We start from the raw sequence: 20,466 nt of genomic DNA, 5'->3' as shown, positions 1-20,466 counted from the left end.
TTGCTTATCTTATAAATCATCCTCCATTCGTTGGCATTTCAGAGGACCCTAGATTGGGGTTTTGGAAATATTGGCTACATGAAATATTTAAGTTCCATGTCTGGAAACTTTCTGTGTCAACAACCTCAGAGATTTATGACTTAAATTTTCTTAGGGTAATTTAGTCACATGTGGACATAAAACAAGTATCCTAAACTTTATATTGTTTGTTCAGATGATTATCCTGAGCTAGCATCAGGGGTCATTATCAATGATTTCCACATTTTGAGTATAAGTAGATGGCAGTGGTCAGAATGCAGCGTTGTCTTCATCCCACTGCTTACTCCTCGCACTATTACAATTAACGCAATAGTTCTTTGTTTCTTTTCTTTTAGTGAGGAAACCTGTTCTAGGACATGCAGTTTTTCCATCACTTGTGTTGTGTAAGGTGCTACAAGACCCCTGAAACCCAATCCCAAATGCCATTTTCTAGCAAATAGAATGCTGTATCACCTGATCCAAAGCTGCTCCAACAGAGAGCCAAACCATTCGTTTTATTGGATTGATATCAGCACAAATCATCCACTGTGGTTGTCTGCCTTTCCTTACACTTCTGCCCTCTGCCAATCAATAATATCCTATTGTTTTCAAGTGTAATGTTGCTCACATTCCCCAAAGAACAATGAAAACAGCCGGAAAGTCTGCAGTTACAGTGTCTGGGGATGAGTGTCAGTCAGCGGTTCAAATATTCATTGTTTTGTGGAAGAAATATTTTTTCTTTTCATCCTTTGCTGTTAAACATTCCCTTTACGCTAGTTGTCAAGAAAAGTTGTCCAAACCTATGTGATGTCACCCGTAGGTTTCTGAAAACTAAAGTAAAGCTCATTGGGTGGTTCACACCATTGCTTTCTTGTTTGTTGCTAAGAGCTAACCCGGAGCCAACACAAGCTAACCAGCTAACGGAAGTAGGCGGCTAAAGCTAACTAGTTAAACATTGCAGTTGTGATACACTGCCTTCTTCAGCGGGATATTGGGTATGTGTCAATCAAAAGGACACGCTCCTATTTATGCCAAATATTAAGATTACATTTTTTTTTCAAATGGAGGAGTTATAAAAAAAAAAATCACAAAACTGTTACAATAGTTACTCTTAACTTTAAATAACAAAACACAGAATATAAATTCATAATAAACAATTATCTTAAATCAATAGTAATAAAGATTAAAGCCATAGATAGCTTTACTATTTTTTAAATTATATTCATCCAGTTGTCAAAGATATCGTCAATGCTCTTTTAAACTTTTATTGCAGCCACATTAATTCATCAGTGAATTGTATGAGTTGTTCGTGATTTAATAAGATTCAACATCAAAGGACGAGTGTAAAGATAAAAATGAAAGGTTCAAAGTCGGAGCACACTTTTATGTAATCCTCCATCAAACCTTCCAAACCCACACGAGGCATTTTTTTCTGCTGAGTTATCAGAATCATTTCAATATTTTCCATGACAATGACTCGCTTTTTGTTTTACATACTGGGTCATGGTTCAGGGGTTACAGTTAGACATTAGTTGTTCTCTAACTAGCCTGAATGTGTGATTCCCAGCTTGTGATTATCAACTAACTTTAAGTGTGACTATTTATTTTCAAACCATATTTTCAAGACGCCATCAGATTACATCAGAAAGTGTAGGCTACCTCAGTGGGAATCAATTAAAGCTCCAATTAAATTTTCAGGTAAAATCGTTTTGCTTATTTCCCAGAAACACAGACTTTTCTTTGATATGTGTTTATTTGGTTGTGGTTCCTTGGCAGATAAAGTATGCCTGAATATTACTTTCAAAACAGATCAAAGTACCTCAGCTTTGTACAGGTATGAAAGCATAGATAGGACCTGCAGTATGCGAATAAGAACACTTGCCTGAGCCTAAGTTCTTATCAGCATTTATAGCGTAGAACAGAGGATAATTTGCATAGTGTCATGCCAGTCACTAAACACTGTGAAAAGACGAGATCAAATTACTAGAGAAAAGCTGCAAAGGCTGCTGAAAAATTGCAATAGGCTTTATTAAATCAAAGATGGATGGTCTTTTGTCAGTCTTTAAAAAGAAAGGAACAAAAACTTAAAAGAGCTTCCTTCATTATCTCTGGGTCACACACTCAGTGGGTGTTCTGCTTTTTACTTCAAATCCCATCCCATACAGGTGAGCTTTGAGTGGCTGGACAGGTCTTGGCTCTTTCCAACGTCTATCAAGTGGTTTATAGATGGAGAGCAATAAAAATACCATTATAAATTGACTTTGGCCAATGAATATTCTTCATAAAAAGACTAAATGTAGCAGAGGGGTTTATATTTAATATAATTAGCAATTATTATTATAATTTCTCAACTAAATTGCGATGACCACATATCAATGTATAAATGCACCTTGCCTTACTGCCAATGGACCGCACTCAAAAGGTTCATTTGTAAACATTGTTTTCCCAATCAAGAGTAAATGCATAAAAAGGTTAAAAGTAATCAACAATAAGGGTACATAAGGGTGAGAATATGAAATAATACGTCACAAAAAAAAACTAGATTTGTCTTTACCTTGTATCATACAGCCATAATGGTCTGTATTAGCATGGCCAAAAGTCACGTTTCCGGGTACAAGAAGATTTAGGACTCCTGGGCAACAACAAAAGTCAAAGTATTGTCCATCAAGCTGCAACTGAATTGTGAAGCTTACCAAATTTTCTGTCAATACATCTTCTTTTTGCTGTGCTTATCCACTACCTTAAAAATAAATAGCTATTCTAATTTTTTCAACTTGAGCAAAATCACGAGGTGAGCTAATGCAGAAGACTATAGAGCACAGCAAAGAAAGAGGAGGGAAAAAAAAACAAAACAAGCTAATCAACATGCAAGGACAGGAAGCTGAGTGAGTCCGAGTCAAGCTGCCAAGCCGGCAGATAAGGATCTGTCTGACACGGGGCCTTTTAAATAATCCACTTGTAAGTACACCATTTAGAAACATTAACAACCAGCCTGGAAAAAGCAGTATTCTGATGTGAGGAAAGGAGAGCAGGACGTTTGGAAGATGGATGACAGCTTGGACAGACATCATGCGGAGACCTTTAAAACATCCAGTCATTAAATGTCACTCATTAGAAGCCAAAGTAACTGCTCCTGATCCTCAGCAGAGTTTCAGGAGCTCCACAGAGACAAGCCGTGAGCGCCCCACTGTCTTCATGTAGGTCTTACATAACAATGGTGAGACACAAGTAGGAATTCTCTAATGGGGTAGACTGCAACACTGGAAGCAGGTGATGTTTGCTAAAACATTCTCTGTCAGTTTGCATTTTGGACGCTTCACAAAGTAAGTCAAATCCAGTTTGTGTAGCCCTCGTTTGCAATTTGACTTTCCTCCCCTCAGGTTTTGCCAGACAGCAATTCTGATGAGAAAAGCTAAAAACACAGTTGCAGGATAGAACTTGCTTGATGTGAAAACATAACGCCATCGTCATCGTAGCTATGGCTTCCATTGCGTCTGTTCATGCATAACCTTTGTTGACTCAATAAATCTGATGCCAATTTGCGTTCAGCGGATAAAATCATATTTATGTATTGCAATGATCTGTGTGAATCTGACTTGAGTTTGCCTGACTTAAAAGAACTAGAGAATGCTTAGTCCCTCTGAGAGACTCAGGGACAGCGTTTGCCTCATTAATTGCTTTGTGACAATTGTTTGCTTTAAATTTATCTGTGTCATTTGAAGAGATCCAGTCTTTTCCAAACATTTTGTTTACTCTGTCAATTAATTATCTGAAATAATGTGGCTAATATTACCTGGCTGAGAGAAATCCTGAGCTGCTGGGAGTCAAGGCATGAATATAAAGCTCGTTAGTGTGGACTAATGCAAAAACGCGCAAAAGCTGCAGCAGGCTTTTATAGGCCGAGCAGTCCGTGAGAATTTATCCACATAATTTTGCACTTGTTTACAGAAAACAGAGTGTCTTCTTTTCTTTACATTTTAAGATTAAAATGAACAATTTCTGGGAAACCATTTCTAATTCTTTGACAGTGGTCTCTATTCAAGGCAAGGATAAAATTCATATCTATATATAAGCCGAGACAAAGAAAGATAAAGGTGAAAACTGCTTATCTTTGTGCTGACATATTAAGAACTAAGGCTACTTCTTCTACTCTACAACGCTGGTGTCATACATTTACTTTTCTTTCCTTTGCTCCGCTAACAACACAGGCTGAGAGAACATAAACTGCACAGCTGCAGACTACAAACAGTGAAGTCGGGTGTATGCTTGTGAGTTTGTGTGCGTGTTCAAGCATGCTGTGTTAATAGGGCCTCATACCTATATGCTGGAAAAGAGGGCCTAACTATTCAGTGCATCTTGAGCTATAAATCAGGCCTGGTCAACCTGGCCAAGAGCATTTTCAGACCCATTTGCAGAAGATAATGCCAGCTATTCCTCGCAGCCCCAGGGACAGGAGAGCTAGCCTCATGAATCATTGCCCTTTTAGAGGAGCTGCAGCATGGATCTCACCGTGCTGTGTCCATAGGGTCCTCTTGACTCTTCCCGGTAGGCAAAAACAAAGGATGGCGGTGAAGAAAAATATTTGAACTATGGCCGAAAGATACAAAAATCAGGTTAAGAAACATAATGACTCAAAGCCGACAATAACAAGGTTTGAGGATGGTGGTGACAGAGCAACCTCTATAGTAAGCTACTGCAAGTCTCTTAGAGGAGAAGAAAATAGCCAAATACCCAAAGGATAGCCATCAATCACATGGGTAAGAAAGGACTCAGCCTCAGTTCACTAAATGAAACATGTAAATGGTTTGCATCTGTGCCTTATTGCCACTGAATCTTGTCAAGATATTATGTGATAGAGATGTCACCCCCTGAGTGCTGATAGTCATCTCACACTGACAGAATATAAATTTGGAAGTTGTAGATATAAAGGAAGCACCATTATGACTGACCGATGAAAATGGCTGACCTTCCATAGGCAGATATGAACAGAAGTGGCAAATACATATTCCCTGCTCAGTTCTGTAATATGTTGCCCCGAGAGGACAGAGATGCTATCAGCTGTTTTTCGTAAAATTAAAAAAACAAAAAAACAAAAAAAAAACTGCATGCTTGTTTTGTATACGACATAAAAACTCTGTGTCGTCTCACTGCTCCAAGCAATCAATCATCTTAGCGGAAATCAGATTTCCTCCCCCTCACCTCGTGCACATATTATGGGATTTGGTCGGTTAAACAGCACTAATAGAGGACGACATAGGTAAACAGAGCAGGCATTTAGCTAGGTTTGGGGGGTGATGACGCATCCGCTCCTTCCTTTTTCTTAGTTTGAGGCTGTATTTGCTTAGCCTTTATCTGAGCACTCCACCCTGTCAACAAGTCTTTTAGTAATATACCGCAACCTGAGCTTACACACTTCATGGCTGACAAAATAAGTTTGACTACCACTAATGGGACACACTTCTCTCCCACACCAGGAGAGAAGGCATGATCACTTTACTAATTTAAACTGAGTTGCTTACACAAGCGCAGCAAGTTGGTATATTTTTTGAGCAAACAGGAGACAGGCAAACGCATGCCAGGACTTCATTTAATAAACTACCGTCCTCACTCCTCATTGCAGCGCTGGGTGCCATGAACTCCTGCTGGTTGATTGAGTCACTGCAACTTGGTGCTTTATTTTACCTACATCATATGTTGTGTACCGCATACATTAATAATATTTGTACACGGTGGTCATTATGACTGGATAAATTATTCATGACATGAGCATGCTGACTGTGTTAACTTTAATTTACCAAATTGCCTGACTAAAAATGAGACTTTGGAATGGAAGCTGGCAACAAGCTCAAGTTTTAGTGTATTAGAGAAATATCCATTAATTCAACTTCAACAGCTGCCATGGGCATCAACACTACAAGTACAGAATTGCTTGTTAAAACAGGCTAAATGAAAACCACTTGGAAAAGAGTTTGAGCTTTTTGTCTCAAAATAAGGTTTACAGGAAGAAAAACAATTACGCAATGTGATAGGTTTATCAATGTTTTTAACAGTGAAGGATTTGGTGGAAATAAATAGTTTGTGTTAATCTATAACCAGAAGCCTGGTGTGTGATCATCATTGTCAATGTTACATTATGACCACCAAGTGTGGAAATTCCAAATTTATCTTATTTTATTAACATCTAAAACATTTAATCTTTAATGATTACCATTTTGTCATGAAGGTGAAGGTATACACGATTGCTGTTGCTTAAGGTTACATTTAACATGCTTTAAAACCCTCTTTTTTTGGCAATTTTAACAATGCTGAATTGTTTAATCTTCTATAGGACCCAATGCTGAAATACTGCAGGGACAAAGGGCAATCTGTTGGTCAGATACATCCCTGAGTTTCTTTGAGATGTTTTTTTTTTTTTCTTTAACGCTGTATTCTGATTATTGATGGATAAACAACAAAAGCAATGTTTCGCCCCATTATTTGCAGCAGTTGTAGTGCACAGCAGTAAGGTTGAACATTTCAAAGTGTATATATTTTGACCTTTTGATTTTCAGGTGCCTCTTGAAGTCTGATGCTAGCTTTGATGCTTAGTTAGCTGTATATTGCAGTGAAACATTGTTCCTTAACGAAACAGTTATCAATATTTCTCTTTATCTAGAATTTGCAGTGCTTGGCTTTTTTGTTTGTTTGTTTTCCCATCAGCTAGCTTTTGTCTTTTGTTTCCCTCCAGATGTTAGTTCATGTTGTTCTCAGATAGTATCCTGTAGGTTGCAGGTTTAAAGAGAAGTCTAGAAGAATCTCCTGAGTGGAGCCCATCAGAAGGAAACACTCCTTCTCTGCCTTTGACTGGCTCCGACTTCTCAACTCGTTTACAATGACAGTAAGTTTAAGAGAAGAAACACACACACAAACAGATGCAGACCTATTAAATATTAGATGCATCTGTGGTACCATAAAAAAAAGATGACACTCTGGGTTCCTGGACAGTCGCCTCTATTTATTTCTTTATTTTGGCATTGCAGGATTTATGCATAAATTTCTCCAGAGGATTTTCTAAGCCGTTTGTCTCTTCCTTATGCCATCTCTTGAGTCATCGATGATCCGATTTCATCCCTAAGGATTCTCTGTCCTATTATGTCTAATTTATTTTAATGTATGTTTTATATTTATGTTTGTGCATTATGTGATGTCATGTACACTTTATATGACATTGCAATGTATAAATGTCTGCTTTTAGTGAAATTCTATTGAACAATAAAAACAGCTAAATAGATTGAACGTGCTTGTAGAAAATAACCTTTAGACCTTGCTGAAATGGAAAACAGCCTTTTATCCCAAGTCCTGAAACATTAAATATACAATAAATACCATTTAGTACAGGCAGACTGAAATGAGTTTCCCTCCCTCCACCACCAAAGCCATTCTGTAGCCTCATGCTGTGTTATTCTATTACTTTCTCACTAGAGTTAGGAAATTTGACATGATTTCAGCCCTGTGCTGCAGTGTGTAACCTTGAAATGTACCTAATGTGAGTCTGATTAATGTTAGTAATGTGCAACTACCTACTGGGTCATTTATATGATCATAGCCCATATTTATAAATATATATATATAAATACATACATATAACAGGACACAGGAAGCAACTTATCATGTTGGTCACAGCAAAGACTTTCCATTAAAAGCCAGTTTAGAAGTCCTGATGCCTCTCCATTCCCTGTTATTTCAGTGCAGAGAAAGCAGAGCAAAACTATTCACTGTGCACTATCTGTCGGCGATTTTCAGCACTTTAACGGAAGGTGATTCATTTTAATAATACCAGAGAGGGTGGATTTGTATAGCAAGCAATTATTTTAAAGTATATAAAACTAAAAAGGGCTCACGTTTATCACCCACAAATATTACTGACCTAAATTCACAATTACTTATAATGAAGACTGGAATTAGCAAGCTCATCTTCTGCCAAGTGCATCCCTGGACACACAATTTAACCATAAAAAGTAAAATCGAAACACAAGCATTAGCTGTTAAGCATCTTTTACTACCTTAAATTTCACATTTTACATCTCTATTACTTGTTTAATAAGAGACACTCCAGAAAATTCACATTGGGGTCCTTTATGGTCTGACCATGCAAAATAATCTTCCCACATTTCAGCATTTCACGGGCACAAGCTGAAGCCCCAGGGGTTAAATTATTTACAGTAAGTAAGTTCACATTTTAGCATTTAAAGTTTTTGTGCAATTAAAGCTTCGCTGTGGGAGCAGCGTTTTTAAAGCTTTGCTCAGTCTGTAACTCAGTCGCTGAATTATTGCATTACATGGTTTTATTAGAGTCACTTGTCTTCACTTGTGTCACAACACTGGCTGTGGAGGCTTTCTAGACACTATGCTGCAAGCAAAGGCCAAAAGTCATGGCACGATTTGACAGCAAATCATTTACACTTAATTGCATTTTTTTCCCTTTTTTTTTTTTTTTTTTTTTACCTAGATCATTGTTTTGAGTGTTTTAGCGTGTGAAGGGTGTTTTATGTGAATAGGGCTTTAATTTAACTTATTTAAATATAGCAAATGAAGATTAGCTCTGGTGAGTTTGAATGTGAAAAACGGTTTAGACAAGAGAGAAAGGATCTTCAGGCAGAAATTAAGGAAAATGCTGGGTTTTTTTTCCCTTTCCCTCCAAGTCTGCCATCTTTATTTACTGCTCTTATGTATTCATTGCTTCACCATTAGCTACCATGTGACACAGTGACACGCTGTCAATGCTAATGGTCTCCGATGGCATCAAGTGGACACAGTGGGTGCTCAGAGCTGAGGCCTTTGCTAGCCCTCCACAGACGAAGAGCTGTCATCTCTGTCCCTCACTGCCAAAGAGCTCTGCCCTCGCTCCTTAAAATCTCATCCATCTGCCGCATCGGTGGGGCAGACAGAGTGCAGGGCATGCACTTTTCTGCCATGTAATGCTGTGCTTGAGTCCCACCAGCAAGCGGCAACGAGGGTGTCTGTCAGAAACTTCACTTTCCACCATTAACACATGGTCATTTACTGAGTTTATGTTTCTGCATGCACTCTAAATGCCACGTGTTTGTTAGAAATCTGACAACTATACTCAATTATCAACAACTATTTGTTCCACTTTCTTACAGAGAGGGGGAAAAAAAACTGCCTGGTGACAGTCCTGACCAAATGTCATGATGCTGATTTCTAAAACAAGTCAGCATGAAAATGCACATGAAATCTGTGTGTGCTTGTGTAACTGTATTCTCGCCTAAACTAGTAATGGCTGAGGCAGAAACTCCCTTGAGCAAAGGAGCTTTTAGAGAAAAACACACAGCGAAAAGCTACGATGTGCTGACCTCCTCCAAGCAAAGGAAAGCCTGCAAGATGAAACCTGCAAACTCATGATTCTTAACATCAACAGAAAACTGCATTATGCCTGCCAAATGTCTCCAATCAACGCTCGTGTAACTGTGTCAAAGCATGTTCATTCTACACAGTGTGTAAAAAGAATTTTCTGTGTCCTTAGAGGACAGTGTTTCCATGTGCAGCTAATATAAACTCCTGTGTATGAAAACTGGAAATTTTACCCGTGCCCAGGGTGACAAACTGACTCACCGTTAACTGCGGTCGATGTTCAGTCTATGTATGTGACATTTTATCCAGTTAGATAAGACGGCCGGCTGTTTGACCTTCATGTTATGTTCTGCATCAATTTGGCTACCGACCTGTGTGTTTGTGGGGATATGCGGGCCTGTGTGCGCTCTAATTAGATAAGAACGTGAAAAGAATAGGAAGACAATGACAGGTGAAACGAATGACACCAGCCGGTGAACCGTAGCTCTATTTGTCCCCATCCAGCGTTTGTCAAAAATGAAAGAGTGCGTCATCTGTGCACTTCTGCTGACTGAGGCAGAGCAGAGGCAGTGAAGGCTAAAACCTAGGTTGCACGTTTCTGTCAACCTGCTGGAACGTTTACCAACACACACGATGCGATATCATGTATGCAGTGCCATAATGAAGGCAACTTTTACGCTGCAACAGTAGAGGACATGAAGTTTCTTGGACATCTGCTAATAATGAAATTCACAAGCAGATTTGATGAATTACAGCAGCGTCGTCATGTCGTATGTTTTCAGCTCCGCAGAAATAAAGACTGAAAAGGAACTCTTATGCTTCAGTTATCAATTTATTCTGACATCCAGCTGTTTTACAGTGTAAATTTTGGATATTTAAGAGCACAAAATAATACATTGGATCACTGTCCTAATTCACATATCTTTTTTTTTGTCAGAAAATGACACAAAACAGAGGCAGCTTTGTACATATGGTGGCAGCTAGGAGACACAATCTCACATTAAAAAAATCATGTTGCAGCATTATTTCACGGATTCTGAGAAAATTGCATGGTCAATTGTTCAATTCATTACATGGATCCTACCAATCACACACAAATGCAACAAGAGATGTTCCATCGCACCCCCAGAGTAAATGATATCATCAACTCACACACACGCCATCAGTTTCATTCATTAATCTTTTCATATAACTTGTGGGCCACAACAATTTACAGATATTGCCAAACGTGTGATGCTCGCATAACCTTCAGTTTAACTCACAGATTTAGAGATAAATGATGTCTGGAAAAACTTATGTTGTCTTTCGTTTATTTTTATGTTGTCCACATGGGTTGTTATGGGCAGCTTTGGCTATGCTAGAAAAGACATTGTTCACTCATCAGACTTTACATGGCTGAGTCACATGTGCCCCCCACTTCTAAGCTACTTTAGAAAAAAAAAAAAAAAGGTTCTTTTAATTTTAATAGGCAAAAAAATCTTACATGAAAAAAGCTGCATTTTCCTTTATCACAATGTCATGTTTCAGTCATCAAACTTTCAGTTCATTTACTTTTAATTTATTTCACTTAAACAGCAATGTTTCCAAGGAGTAATACCTACAGATGCTGTATTCATTTCATGGAAAAAAAAAACTGTTTCCCACACAACCAGTAGAGCTACCATGAGTCAGTACCTGCATCATCAACCACAATATAACCTGTTATTACCATGTTTGGATAAAAACATACATTATTTTCAAAAGTTAGAATTAGCAGACCTGTTTAATACTGAACAGACATTTACACATCATTACTGATATTTTGATGTTTAAGCCTAACTGTAATGCTATAAGAATTATATCAACTTGAGAAAAGCAAACAGCAGACACTGATGTAGGTGTCCTAATGTGGGAAACAATGATAAATTCTATAGCAATTATAACCACTTGAAAACAATCCACTTTCATGTGTTTGGTGGTTACAGGTTTTAATTAGATGGGCTGTGTGGTGAGAATGGAAAGCCATCTGGGACCATCTGAGATCACAGGGACGGCAGATGAATAACAACAGTTTCTACATTTCACTGTAAACTTTGCTGTGCATACCAATTGGCAGCTCAGTGCACGTTGTAAGATATTTCGCAGTTGTCTGAGAGTTCTATTTCTCACACCAGAAAATATCTCACCAGCAAAAAGAGCAGACATTTTCAGTCTGCTGCAAGTAACAAGCTAAAGACAAGAAATCTCACAAACCTTGATCTTTAAATTCTGAAATTTGCATCAGAAATTTGATTCAATTTGACTAATATAATAAACTAAACATCTACCCAGAGTGATTCTGTCATGCTAACACTACTTTTTTGCATTACAGAAACAAAAAGTTGATTTTTTTTATTTTCTTTTCTGGCTAAGAAAACCCTTCACGTCTTTTGGAAACCTGAGTATTTATGATTTCTTAACACAACACAAGCTCATCATCCCAACACATCCTGCTGTTTCCTCAGACATCTTCTCTGGAAAAATGAGCCAGTTGCACCTGCTTTAGTCATTAACACTGAAATTCACAGAACACTGAGATCCTAAACATTTAACCTTCAAAATCCTATATCCTTGACTTGTTAATCTTTCTAAGAGAAATGGCTTCCTTTTGATCTTCAGAAGAACTTTGACTCTTTAATGAGTCATGTTTTAGAAGGTGAAAAGCTAAATTAAGGCTGCTTGCTTCATTTAATCATTAGCTGCTGTGCAACATATGCTGATACAGAGTGAGTGCATCAGTGTTTCCAGGTTTGGACGGCCAATTTGAACCGCAGTTCCGATACCACGCTTTATGGCTTCAGGAGAAAGTGTGCTATCACTTGAAGAAAAAGCTGCATAATCAAAACCAGACACACCCCCTATATCTAGGAGGTCCTTCGGCATAAATGAAAAACAGACAGAAGTGATTAACCTAACATTTGGCCTTTCAATGTCATCCATATTCACTACTTCAGTCAGCAGCACTCACACACTTTGAAGTGAGAAAAAAAGAGAAAATCACACAAGAAATGGGTAAAAGAGAGGGCTTTAATGTTAGCGCAGGCCATTTTTAGCCCATGTGTCTGTTTCCACTTTGCCAAATGCAAGGGTGCCCTGTAAAACATTGGTGTAAATGGTTTATAATGTCACCAGTGGACTCTGAAATGGGAGACCTGGTTTCAATCAGCAGTCAAATTGCTCCTACATTACCCTTGCAGACAGAGTAGTAAATCACTCTTTGCTTCTACGCTGCTGACGTTAAAGAAGAGGCATTGTTAAAAATCCACCATGCGTGCTGCTAAGAGCACCCTGGCTGTATGCGAGGAAAGGATGCAAAACAGGACAATAGCAGCTGCATCCTTAAAGATGCAAGAGCAAAACATCCTGATCCTACAAGCAAAACTAATCTGCACACCTTCCACTTGTATCTGAGTCTGAACCTTGATACCATGAACAGCTCTGAATGTTAACTTAAGCAAACAGAGTTTATCTACTCCACCAATGCTAGAAGACCCATTACAACCAGTTTGAACCAGTTTTCTTGGTTAAAAAAGAGATTTGGTTTCTCTGTACCAACGCCCTCCCAGCATCTCAGCATAGTTATAAACTCCTATAAACACGACAAACACTGAACCCACCCACCACAGACCAACACGCTATGGGTGAAACCTCTCATTAAAACCCCAAGGCCCTGATATTTTGAACAATTTTACCCATATGGAAAGCATGTGAAATGTCAGCTGGGAGAGGTTTGCGCCGAGTGGTTTTGCAATGTGTGGCCACAGACGAGCTGGAGTTCTTTAACAGTGCCAGTCAACGTGGACCCTGCCAGGGAGTACCGGCATATGAGCAAGCTGACACAGATGCTGTGGCTTCTAGCCTCTGACCAGGCCTGCAAAGGGAAGTACCCAACACAAGACCATACAAGTGCTCATGCAAGCCAGGATGTGACCAGACTCAACAGACACTCCAAAGTGGGTAAAGGAATTTATAAGTATGGGTTACATGTCTTACAATATGGTGAATTTTACTTCTACTTGATACATGAATTACTTTTCTGAGTACATAACAGATGTGCCATTTCTTGTCTTTCGTTTGATATTTTTGAAAGGTCAGTCTCTGCCAATCGATAAGTGCCATCTTAAGTCTGCCTGGGTTTCTGTGGCAGTTTTGGACATTGTTTATTTTTTTTCCATCAGAGTCTCTTGTCACCCCAGCAAGTGTTACCTCCACCACTCTGCACTGCAGTTGGAGACAGTGCTCCCTGTTCTGCTTTTCGAGAGGCCTGTAGCAAGCTGAAGAGCCACTCCAAACCAGATCCAATAGCAAGTGTCAAAGTCATTTATGTGCAGCTACGCCAACCTTCCATGGCAGCAGAGCATAGCAAGAATGCCATAAAACCTGCAAGTGGTAAGATAGCTGCTGACTACCATCCCTAGCTGCAGTGGAGCCTGAGACCACTTGTGGAACAAGACAAACACTGGAGAGGCTAAATGGTATTTAGGGTTTTTCCACCAAAGCAGTTCCAGTACTGGTTTGGAGCCATAGCCTAACTTAGGACCAATTCTTTCTGTTTCACTTGCCAAAGCTCTGGCTGCAGCCCTGACAGATTTGGTTCTACACTAGGACAGATTCTTTGCTGGGGCATAGGCACAACCAGCTTCAGGTTGGACTAAGAAAACCCAGATTAAGTATGATGTTGTGATCACAAAGTTTAAAATGTCAGCTTGTATTCATAAACACATAATGCACTACATCGAACAGCATTCAATAACTGATTTTATGAACCATGTCTGCCTCAACATTTACAAATATTGTGTTATACCTGCTGGCTTTATAGAACCCCCTTTAAACAGTGCATATAAACCCTGTCTGTGTCAGTGTTCATACATACCCATCTGTTTATGGACACATAAGTCAGCATTGCAAAAACTTTCACAAGCACTGTCGGTAAATTTACCAATAACTGCACTGGTGATATGAAGACATCACAGAAATGACAAAACTACTCTGATCTGTAGGAAGAAACTGTGCCCTTTCAACTGTTGTTATATAAAATTCCAGAATACCATGAAAACTACTGTCAATAAGGTAACAGTAGCTTTCGTACCAACACTGGAACCAATTTGGTCTAAAAAGAGATAATCAAGACCTGCCACAAAAACAATCGAACAACTCTGTAGACAGAAAACATTTCCGTAAAACTTAGCCTTCAAAAAGCATTAGACTATCACATATGATGTGTTGGCCAGATCACACACCACCAATACAAGTCCTCCCTTGCTGAAAAAAAGACAGAAGACATTTTTTTCAACATTTTGTTGGGCTAAAAATGAGCTGTCAAACTCAAAGTGACTGTCACTACCTGATGTGAGTCACTGGCCACTGTGGGCAATGCCCAGATAAAAGGTTGTGCATGCATTAATCTACCATCTTCCCAACCTTTACCCTCAAAAGATATTAAAAACTTAGATATTTTTTGGTCACTGATGGACATTACCTCTACAGCTAGTCTTCAAAATCAACTGCAAGCCATTTAATCCTTAACCAGTTCCAAAGAAACTTTGCTATCTTCATGAGAAACTGGACATCACCCTTTGGAACTAAATTTAGTTAATGTGAGCAAATATAATACCCTACTAAATGGCCCCATTTTTATGGACTCAATGCTATTAACATTTATTTAGTATTTTAGCATCCAAATATGGAAAATTTGCTAGAAGTTGGCTGCTTGATAAGACATGAATATGCTATTATAACTCACTTACTTCATTTGATCACGGCAAGACACATACAGTACTGCAGGCTGAATGGATGCCATCACACAAGCACGATCACAAGCATTATTTATCACAAAAAAAAATTGTTTTAATCTTAAGAGGCTGTTCCTGTGGAGAAAAGAAGAAGCCTCTTAGTGACGGACAACTCACTACAATTTCTTTTGGCTACCTGATGACAGTTTTGGGAGCAATAATTGGCTATACGTGCATTGGCTTCAATGGTTGTAATTAATTCTCCTCTGCAGACACCTAATAAATGCTACAAACAGAAATAAATTAGAAGATTAAATCATTCAATGCAATTTTATTTATTTCATTTAGCATTAAATGAAGGCATTCATCAAAAGAACTACAGCTAATATGGCTGCATTGTCACCTCTTCCTCATTTGCTTCTCTCTCATCCAGCCTTCGCCAGTGTGAACTCTACAGTATGCCTGGCAGATGACATCATCTGCTAGGGGCCTCTGCCTTCTTCTGGCACAGGCTCTGTTCCAAAAGTCCCAACAGAAACACCATTCTTGAAAGAAACAACAAGAAGAATGCAACGTAGCGAGGATTTGCAAGCCGCTCCGTAATCATCCAGGAATCATGGTCATGTAAGTCACATGTCTTCCGCCTTGAATTTGGTTTGAGAGTCAAGTTAGCCTAATACCTTGTGGAATTTGTGACCATTCAGCAAATATACACTGTAGTATAAAATAATAGCACACCTCACAGAAAAAAAAGCAAAAAAAAAAGCTACAGTTTCATTGTGCAATAGCTTATACAACCCACAGATGGATAGAATAAGCAAGAAAAATAGCTAAGGTAGAGCAAGTAATGAAAGCTTGCAGCTTCCCTGCAAGCCTTATCTATTCTACATGATGGAGGAAAACCTTAATGCTCCGGCAGCATGGCACCTACAGCATCGAGCCTGTCATCACAGGTTTAAATGATAACGTATCTATAAATGAAATAACAAAATGTGATTCTGAATCATAGAGCCAAACAGCACCAGCCAGAGAGACCTACTTGATTAAAATATTTTACAGATAGACTCTGTTAGTCAACATATATAGTATCTTACTAAAATAAACTTCATGAAAAAGATGACATAATGTGCAGACTCCACCTTGTGTTGCAGCTTAATATAAAAATTATCCCAAATCCAGAATCCCCATACAGCTTGTTACTATCTCTCTTTTTCCCCCCACTTGGCAGAAGCTGAAGGTTAAAAACCCAAACATGCATTAAGGCCTTGGGTTCTGTTGCAGAGAGCCTCTGATGCAATTCCAAGAAACTAACCCACTCTGTATCATCCTGTTACACTTTGGCTTATGCTTTGGTCTCTTCATTGTGTCTGTGACAGCTTTAATCGGATTCATGTATTGATAAAGGATGGCAATGAGGCTATTTCAGCATGCCACTCACTTTCCAAAATTGCTTCCGATCCTTTCTTTGAAAGAAAAAAAAAAGGGGGGGGGGGGGGGGGTGCAGCAGGATTGATGCAAAGCTGGTTATCATTTTTCTTTCTGCTTATCCACCCAATAAAACCCCTTCCCCTCTCCATTAAGTCCACTCCAGATCTGAATAGGGCCTTTTGGTTACAGATTAGGAAAATGATGTCACAAAAATGAGATTTCAAATGAGATTCTAAAAGATAAATGTTTGCTTTGTTTTTGCAACAGATGCAAGGAGCAAACATCCACAGTACCAATCCTGCCACTAAAGCAAAACGCACATGAAAAACACATACACTTGATAGGTACACAGAAACTCCAAACACCTGTGTGTGAGGAAGATAAAGAGGCAGCGAAGACTTCACATGATGGGGTTGGGAGCGCGTTCGCTTATGCATTCGTGCACGCGCACACATAAGATAGAAAAACCATGTCTTGGGAGAGCCAAAAACCCTGTGGCAAATCATTATGAATATGATGGGTCACAAAAATGAAATGGGAGCAGATCATTGCCTCTCAATGCCATGCTTTTAAAAAAAAAATGGGTGACGACAGACTCGCGCGCCCCACGGATCCCCACTGCTTCGTGTTCCTTTTTTTTCCTCCATCCATTTTCTCTGATTAGTGATTCTCGACTAATTTTTTTTTGCTTGATTAAAAGGTTTCATCTCTGGAAAGACCACCGCAACGTCAGGCTGTTCACTGCGAAGTGCACGCGCAGGCAGGTCGCTGCCAAACCAGTAGGGTCGTGCACTGAAAAAAAAAAATCACTTGTGAAATAAGTGAAAATGTTTTTTCATAATTCGGCTTCGTCTCCTTCACATTCATTTCTGTGCATAGCCTACCCTAAAATAAGAACATGGCAGAGCGTTTCTCGTTCCAGCAGATGATCGCTGAGTCCGCAATGGCAGAAAAGTTGCGCTTGGCTTTGCGCTGCGAGTTGCAAATAAATAAAACCGCAATAAACTGCATGCGTGGCTGCTGACGGGAGTCGAAGCCAAATAACAGACCGTATATGTTTTTGCTTTTTTTTTTTCACATGGAAATGACTCACAATGTGTAACCACTAACGTTACACGTTCAAAAGCCATTTTCAAAGAATTGACCGCTTTTGCAAAAGGAACAGACGAAACAATCACATCCTAAAGGCTGTCAGAGAAATTCCTGCAAGTTAGGTAACTTATCAAGCCGCGTCTCAAGTTCAATGGGGGACATTCAGAGAAAAGATAAGGGTGCACTTACTGAATCTCCTCTTTGTCACCGCCGTTGGCATTTCTCTCCTTGCTGAACCACAGTCCCGTCTTCAGTTGGAAGCAAGCACAACAATCCACTTCATGTAATGAACAACCACAAAACAGAGGAGTTGCAACCAGACTTGAGAGTCTAAGGAGAACGTGGTGGGGGAGGAAAAGGTACGAGGTCTCTCCAGAGAAACACGAGGTCCTATCCCGGTCAGCCGACCAGGGTCGTGGAGACTGGATCTATTCGTGGCAGCTCCCGTGCTGCTAACGGGTTAACGTCAGCCCCGCTCAAGTGTTCGGTGTGGCTTCCAACACACGAGAAGGCGAGAGGGGAAAAAGATGCTATTTCTTCTCTTGCTTGCAAATGAGTCCTCTTGCAAGTTAATTTATGAACAGAAGTCGGTCCACAGTCTCCACAGAAGGAGCTGTGGAAGGCAGAGAGTAGTTACGTGTCTCCCCTCACAGTCACGCTTCTTTGTGGCTCCGTGGTGAAAACACACACAGGTCGGTCAGCAGGATTTTCGGATTCATTCGGCTGCACTCGCCATTCATTACTGCTTCTCAAGTCCTGCAGAGTCTTAAAACGTGCGCCCCACGTAAGTGGAACCCAGTTATTTCCGCTTGTCTGCGCTAATAGATCCACCTGTTTAACAGGGAAATACAGTGAATTTTCAGAGTATATTATTGCTCAGGACAGGGACGGATTAAGAAACAATGGACGCCTGGGCACAAACGAGCAAAGTCCCCCCGCCCCCATTTTAATCCCTCCTGACCACCAAGACAATGTGAAGCCAGTAAATACATCAAGTCATGCTAATATCATTTGTATTTTTAAACTTATTATTATTATTAGTAGTAGTAGTAGTAGTAGTAGTAGTAGTAGTAGTAGTAGTAGTAGTAGTTGTTGTTGTTGTTGTTGTTGTTGTTGTTGTTGTTGTTGTTGTTGTTGTTGTTGTTGTTGTTGTTTTTCTTTTTTTTTCTTTTTTTATTTATTCTTTTTGCATTACATAGTTTTGAGTTGATTGTTGCTTTGGCTCTGGCATATCCATGTATCATACTGGTTGGCTTGTGTCACATTGGTCCTTTTGTGCTATCTAAATTAAATACATAAAAGTAGAGGTTCACAATAAGGTAACATTAACTAAATACTAATACAAAGCTATTGGTATACTATTCTATTCTATTCTATTCTATTCTATTCTACAGTCATTTGACAGACGCTTTTATCCAAAGCAACCTACATATGAGTGAGAACAACAAAAGCACGAAATCAAACAGTAGAGGACATCTCTACTCTCTACTCTCTCTCTACTCTCTCTCTCCATATATATATATATATATATATATATATATATATATATATATATATATATATATATATATATATATATATACATACATATATGTGTGTGTGTGTGTGCAAAAGCTATCCTTAAGTACATAAAGCCTGCTCCCAATCTTGCTTTGGCATTAATGAGTCCAATATTCAGAGGCACAAAGCTTGACATGGCTCACTTGTTCCCTAAGTGTCCTGCTGGCCCATTCATTAATCTACCCGTGGTTTTAAGTAATAGAAGCAACTGAGGATGGATATTAGAATTCTCAATGAACTTACTTTTGATAACAATTGAATTACCTGCTTCTCCTGTTCTCCTGAGCATCCTCTCTGACAGTTTACCCAAACTCTTACTCTGGGGCATTCTGCAATTAGTAAAGTCATGTATCATCAGTAAAAATAAAACATTTTTAAATTTTGCCCTTTTGTTCTAATTTCCCCTTGATTCTCTTCAACCAAAAAAATGCATCTAGCCCCTTCTACATCCCTCATCTCACTTTTTGATGATTCTGAACAAGAATGTCAAACATAATTATCAAAGAAAGTCTTTGCCAAGTCCCTAACTCTTTTTTTTTTTTTTAGCCAGGTGTTGATACAGTTTGGTAAGAAAGCCTTGGAAAGATGATGAAAGAATTATTCCAAAATATTCTATGATAAACAACAGCCTTTGACAAGAAATTCTGTAAATGGTTGAATAGCCATATAGATATTAAGAAAGGCCTTACACTGTTCAATCAAAGACAGATCCTCTGAACTAGAGGATTCAGGTGAGGTGTTATATAGTGGACAGAGAATGGCCACTGCTTACAGTGCAGCCTGGCTGTTAGTGCATGAACACTCATAAGACACGGTTGAGTGTGCAGGGCATCGATGCTGTGACCCCAGGTAATGAGGACCTGAATATCTTCAGGATTCTGACAACCCATCTACTCTGCCTTCTAACCTTACCATGATCAATCGTTAGCTTGGCAGAACCCCCGCTGAACTGCAGCCTGGCTATCCACCACACCTTCCTAATAACTGGTGCAAATGACGTTTACACAAGGTTTTACGCTGCAATAAATGTCTCAAAAAGTGGGCCATCTGGTGGGTAACACACACATACCCCTCTTAGGAACCTGTACATTTGTACTTTATCTAATGAAATGAGTTGCTATGAAACCTCAAATTGATTGCAAATCATTTTTTGCTCATGCTGACATACATATGCTAACCCTGATCAAAGCACTATGCACTAGGAATAGAATCCTGCCTGACAAATAAGAGACCCAGCCAGTATTATTACTCTCAAAGGGAGGCCATT

At 39.2% G+C, this 20,466-nt stretch overlaps 1 protein-coding gene across 4 annotated transcripts in view; it reads right to left on the bottom strand.

Annotated features, from left to right (window-relative positions):
* The window catches only part of ptprfb (protein tyrosine phosphatase receptor type Fb), a 181,668-nt gene extending 163,754 nt beyond the window's left edge, over positions 1–17,914 (bottom strand). For all 4 annotated transcript variants that reach the window (XM_079244008.1, XM_079244010.1, XM_079244011.1 and 1 more), the window contains exon 1: positions 17,829–17,914. The gene's annotated coding sequence lies outside the window, so the exon portion shown is untranslated. The remainder of the gene's footprint in view (positions 1–17,828) is intronic.
* Between the last annotated feature and the right edge of the window lie 2,552 nt (positions 17,915–20,466).

Source organism: Telmatherina bonti, assembly GCF_933228915.1.
Source record: "Telmatherina bonti genome assembly, chromosome: 7".
NCBI lineage: Eukaryota > Metazoa > Chordata > Actinopteri > Atheriniformes > Telmatherinidae > Telmatherina > Telmatherina bonti.
Note: the sequence above shows the minus strand (reverse complement) of the source record. Positions and strands in the feature narration are given on the sequence as shown.